Raw genomic sequence first — 6,558 nt, 5'->3', positions numbered from 1 at the left:
ATTCAGACTTGGGGGTACCATTTACGCCGAAGTGAAATGTTTCTTGTTCGTGGTTTGATCCTGCATTAGGTAGGAAGTTTCCCCAGGAGTATTTAGAGAAAGCTGGTTTAGCACATTATTTGCCCTTATGTTTTTCAAACCTAATGATTTCTAGGAGATTTTCAGAACGAACTACAGCGTTTAGCAAGTCACCGACGATTATTATCATAACTATTATAACCACAAATATTGTGGCGACTACCAATAAAATATATAGATCCAGCAGCACAGCAGTACGGCAACATAATAAAAGATTTTGATAGACTCCTCCGAGTCCCAGGAAACAGGGTAGGGTCTCTATCAGGGCTCCGCAGCTTGTCAAAACTTGTCTAATCAAAAGAAATTAAAGTGGGGATGAAAAGGATTGGGATTTCGCTGTGTAACTTTGCAGCCGGGAGACGGGTTAGGGATCGAGTCGAACTGGATTCGCTTGTGTCAGTGTGCTGGTGAGGCTGCGGCGGGCGTTTGCGCTAGGAAATACAGCCGGTACGTTTTTCTCCGCAAAAATCACCCTAAAGATTCTCGTGAGAAACAGCTGTCAAGATTTTACCCTTGGGGGAAAGAAAAAAAGAAATCACACGCCACATACCCACACACACTGCATTTAAATGACAACCTGTTATATACTGGGGACCCCCGAGATTCTCGAAGAGGTGTGTCTTGAGTTTGGACCAATTTAGAGACACTTTAAAACTGATTATTGCTCAGTTTAATCACTGCTTAATTTTCCCGTCCGGTAGCAGGATATTTAGTCTTAGAATAAGCCCCATAGATATCCGCAATCGTCTTGAGAAAGTACAGAGACGTGACCCTTCCCTCCCCGTGGGACCGAGTTTGCATTTTGTGTTTCAATGCACTTATTTTAATGTTTATCCATTCAAACTTCCGCTCATTATTTTTGTACACTTGAGGTGAAGAGCAACAATAGCAAATAACTCCGAGAATGCCCTGGATGGCGTTGTCCGTGTGTGACACACCGCGTTTCCTTGCAGCATTTGCGATCTGCAATCTCGATTTTTGTGTGAAGTTACAGCGCTGCCAGCGCTGCCAGCGCAGGCAGGGGCAGCCTGCCCAGCCCGGTGCTGCTCCTACCTAGGCTTGGGGGAAAACAGGGAACGGATGTGGGCAACTCACTTGCTCTTGTTTTGGAGCTATGAAAACAGACTATATTTTTTTTAATATCCCTAACATTTTAATATATGTTTAATATTTTTTTTCTGTGTAAAGTATAGACAGACTGTCTACGCAGATACATCTAGATTAGCTACTAAAAATGCTTAAAATCCAGGATAAACTGGAAGAAAACTGCTATCCTTTGCAAGGTCGTCATAATACTGTAAAATAGGATTGGGAGATTTAAACCCTCTCATCCATTTTATTCCACAGTGTATTCTGAAGTCACCCAGCTTCTGGATGTTCGAGAATTTTTTAACGGGAATGAGCTCCAGCAGTAGAGTCTGCTCTGCTGGAATTAGATGTGCTACCGTTTCCGTGCCTCGTTTTATCTGTCACCCTTCGGACCAATTTTGTATGATAATCCGTATTAAAGTTTCGCCCTCATTAGTACAGCCCTACCTAACCTCCATCAGTTCCAAAAATGCATCTTGTTTAATGTTCTCAAGCGCCGCTGCCACAGCAGTGATGCTGCTGCTAAAGATCTCTTTCACGAAACACGCTCGTTGTGTCTCATTCTTCTGGAGCAATATAGCCCCATTTTCACCAGCGCTTTCAGAGGAGGGATGAGAACCTTGCTTTACCTCCCAAATGGAAGAGCAAAGCATCCGCCTATTCCCGGTCTCTTAATGTCCAGCGCCTTACCATTATAATATTGATCATTAACACACAAATATAATATCTTCTTCAAAAGTTTAGCTTGTCCGATTAGGCAGGGAAGCTCTGGCTGAGCCGACACTAATGGGAAGCATGAGAAGGAGACAGGATCAGGAGAGAGACACAAGGCGACTGGGAAGAGCTTTATTAGATAAATGTATTAATCTGGATCCCAGCTGTATCTGCAGTGTTTTCCAAGATTCCTTTCAAAAATCTTTCTTGTCGGATGTGGGTTTTCCTAATTAATCACTCATGCCGTTGTATACATTACAGCTCAAGAGTGTAATTTTAGTCAGTTGTTTTGAAGCCCGTTACTGTCCCCATCTGATTTGTATTTGTCGATTAAGCGTACAAGAAACGTAACACTTGTAGATAGCAGTCCCGGTACCCGGCTCCCCAAGGCACCGAGCACCCGCCCGCGCCCACCCCGGCTCCCCCGGCCCCGGCTGCGCGTCCCCCCGCCGCCCCTAGAGCCCACCCCTCGACGGAAAGGTGCGACGCGCTACTCCTGCCTGGGGCCGGCTCCGGCCGCCCGGCGTCGTTCCCCGCGGCGGCGCGGTCCCAGGGCTGGCACCCTTCGGCGCGGAGCCCATCGCTCCTGCCCGCCCGCGGTGCGGGGGTCCCGGCGGGCTGGCAGCGCGGCGGTGCTGCGGCGGCAACGCTTAAACGGCCTCTTCGTCCCTATCCTCGTACTCCAGAGGGCCGCCACCCCCCGCCGCGGGCACCGCGTGTCTCCCGGGGACTGCCCGGCTGCCGGGGTGCTGGCGCCGCCGAGCCCCGCGGCCGTTACGGCCGTTGGGGGCAACGGCAGCGCCTCCGGGCGGAGCCGGCCTGAGGGCGCGGCCATCACCCCGGGGCGGTGCGGCCATCCCGGGGCGGCGCGGCAGCTCCTCCCGCCGAGGGGCGGGTCTGAGCGGGGGGCGCCCCGGCCGCTGCCGGCTTCGGCCCGTCCGGGCCCGCCCCGCTGCGCCGCGGATGCCCGGGGACGTCTCGCTTCATCTGTCACCAGCTCTGCTCGCCTGCCCAGCTGTCAAAACAGGGGGTGTCTTTTTCATTCCAGCTCACAAAGTACCAAAGGGGAAAGGAGCTTTAATGCCTGTGTTTGGACACAAGCAATTATCCCTAATTATTGTTTTTCTTTTGAGCCTGCCCGTCCTGCTGGAGAGCCAGCAGATGAGCATGCCCTAATCCTCCCCAGTCGGTTGATCTCAGTAGGTTTTGCGGGACAAACCGGGCGAGAAGGCTTCGTAGCTTTCATCTCGATGTGAGTTTTGAACTGATTGAAACTCGTTGCGATGGGAGAATTAACCTCGGAGCCCAGGCTTTCAATGGCCCCTGATAAGAGATTATACGTGTTGATGGCAAGCTTTTCTTGGCAAAATGTTTTCAAAGGACTCGGAGCTGTTAAATCAAAGCCCTATTGAATTGGTGGTAGGCCCCTTTGGAGCTTTCCCTCCTTCTTCATTCCCCGGTACTGTGTGTTGGTAATTACTGGCAGAGGTGGGAGAAGGAAAACAGAAAATCCTCTCGAAGGTGCACACCTATGCACACAAGGATGATGAACAACAACGGCCAGAGAACAGGGAAGCCAGAGGAAATTTTTCTTCATCCCGCGGAGGATAAGTCCATGAACACTCAGGCCAGTGCAAGATAAATCCTGTTCTGCTGTGGTCTTCTTTTGTATGTCTACTTCTTGCTTTCGTGGGGTTGCAATAATGATTCAAGGACTCAAGCTTCAATGTTATTTCCTCAATAGTTCACCGTCTTATTATATATATATATATATATAAAGAATTAAGGGAGAGGAAATTCATAGAAAAGCTAGAGGCTATATGGATCTTTCAGCCATGAGTATGTGCATGTGTAAAAAAAAGCTAGGTAATATTTTAGACTAGTAGAAACTTTGATGAGATTTCTTTAAACAGGACATACTTACTCTTTGAGTTTGCTGATTCTCTAGCTGTCCGAAGAGTGTGTCCTGGACTCCAGAATTACATATCTTGGTAAAGAGTCACTGTAATTACAAAATTTGGGTCACATTTGGTTGACTGCTTTCTCTTCCACTGTCTCATAATGGGGACTTTGAAAAAGCCTGTGTGCAAAAGTGAAATTTGTTTGCTCCCACTGCTCTTATAACTTAGGAAATCTTTGTGTGTTGATCCACCCTGGATTTTATAAATGAATGTGTGTTTGTTCAGAGACATTTCAGGCACAATGGATGTGGTTCTGATTTTGATTGTGAAAGGCTAAGTCCTAACAGAAGAAAATCTTCCAGGAAGTAGAGGGGAAGGTAAATGTTTTCTATTAGACAGACAATCCACTTCAAGAGAAAGGCTGTCAAGATGGTAGCACCTATTAAGCTGGAAAGCTATTGAGCTGGAAAACCAAAAACACTTAGTCCCACATTGGTATCTGCTGACAGGCACAGAGAGATGTTTGGGTGGGCCCAACCTTATTTATATGGTTATCACATAGGACTTTGAGACATTGTTATTGAAATTACATGCCAGTTGGATGTTGGGAGAAATAAAACATTGATATCCAAAATTTTATAAGAGCTGCCAACAGTAGAAGATTAATCTCTCGAACACAGTAGCCTGCAGTGGTAATGAGGAGGCAGTTGAAGTAGCGGCAATATGGTGTTGGGCAAATGGCTTGATGGTAAAACAACTGGAAATTGCCTTAGAGGGAAGAGATTGGGTTGGCCAGGAGCTGGATTGCCATAAACTTAGACAATGACCTATGAGAGTATCACACCCACCTGCCTCAACCGACACCCTGGCTGCAGGAGGAGGCGTGGGTTCAGGGCTATTGGAAGTGTGTGCTCTGTGCTGATGGTCTTACTAACCAGACTGCTGGTATTTAAAATAGATATTTCATCACATTTGCTTTTTCTCTCCAATAATATTCCACATATTTTAAGTCCTTTGTTTGAAATCTTTAAGTGTGAGGGAATATTGTTTATTTTAGAGTGCTCTGCTGGTTACTGATATGCCTTAGGTTCTCAGCTCCTGACTCAAGCTTGAGCCAGTGTAACTTACTGAAACCTCTGCGACCTTGAACTCAGTCCATTTGCATATCTGTGTTTGCCAGAACAAAACATGTTTTGTTTTGTTTTGTTTTCATTTAGAAGTGTGAGCTATAGTTATTAAAATATTATGATTAAACTGCAATTGCCTGTGCAATTGCACAGACTGTACAAGTTCCAGAACAGTAACCTTTACTTTTTCAGTGACATTTAATTGTCACAAAAGTCCAGGTTGTTTGGGATTATTTCAGCTCATATAATTAATTTTTCTTGCCAGCAGATCATTTATTGGGAGGCTTGATAGTTACCGGAGAATATGGGGGGGGTTGAGTTGAAAATTGGTAGTTTGTCGGGGGCTTTGTTTATTTTTGTTTTGTTTGGGTTTGTTTTTTTTTTTTTTTGTTTGTTTTTTTTTTTTTTGGTCAAGCAATATCTCAACAAAAACTAGAATTACAAAGCACATATTTCAGCTTATTCATTTCTTAGTGCTAAGAGGGCCTGTGAGTACTGTGGATATTCCAGGAAGAATAATAACAGCTTTACTTGTTTTGACTGTTTTGATTGTTGAGTGTTCTATAAGGGATCCTAGAAAGTTCACAGGCTGTGCAAGGTCTTAGTAGAATTTATACATTATGCAGGATCTCCTCTTCTTTGGTGAATTGCCTGAATCATGACTAAACTGTTGCAAAGTTTGTCAGGAAGAACATATTCACAGAGTTTACTCTCTGTATAGACGCAAACAGCTGCAATGTGGATTTTACAGTTTACATAAGATGAAAGAAACTTGCAATAGTTAGAGTATATAGGGTGGCTTCATATATATTGGGCAACTCTGAGACACATCTGGAGCCAAGACTGTTTCATGGCTACTTCAAAAATGCCTGCAAGTCCCAAACAGTTAGGTAGTTTGCCACATAAACTGGTGTGCATCCAGTTTATAAAATTGGAAGGGCTGGTTTCAGCCCCAAAGACCTTAAAATTTATGTAGTCTATAAGAAGCAGCACTTGGATGCAACAAGCAGATGGTGGAATTGTGGCATATTAGTAACACCTTTATCAGTCCCAGTGGCAGCTGTAGCACACCACCTCTCAGCCATGGTCATGGACTGACACTCCAGGCAGATGTTTTCTCTTTCACCAATGGAGAGAGACCCACAGTAACTAATATGATGGAGCTTCTGAGAATTGGGAATGTATTACGGCTCAGTAGCTTCCATGGTCTTGGCTGTGGAAGAGTTTTGGCTCTAGCAGCTGCTGGCCACAATTCATGACCTAAAAATAGATAACTTTCCCATTTATACATCTCCACTCCATTCATAGCAGGACTTCCAGTGTCTTAGGTCTCACTCTTCAGACTCAGCAAAAGAGTCCTTGTTCCCTAGAGCAAGAAGGCCATATTAATATTTCCCATTCAGATATTTCCTAGTAAACTCCACACATCACAAGATCACTGTTAGTGACACAGACCAACTAACTGACCCAGAAAGAGTTCTGATGTGTTCCTGTCCAACCCTTAAGTAGCAGAAATCAACATTGCTATAACTATTTTCTCTACTCGTACAGATTTGCCATATAATCACATACAAATAACTATATAGTCCAGTCCCCTCCACTGCATTATTCTTTGCCATAGGTCAACAAATGCTTCGTTCTTCAAAGCA

This window comes from Nesoenas mayeri, assembly GCF_963082525.1.
Source record: "Nesoenas mayeri genome assembly, chromosome: Z".
Classification (NCBI taxonomy): Eukaryota; Metazoa; Chordata; class Aves; order Columbiformes; family Columbidae; genus Nesoenas; species Nesoenas mayeri.
The sequence above is the reverse complement of the archived record's forward strand: the minus strand, read 5'-3'. Positions refer to the sequence as shown.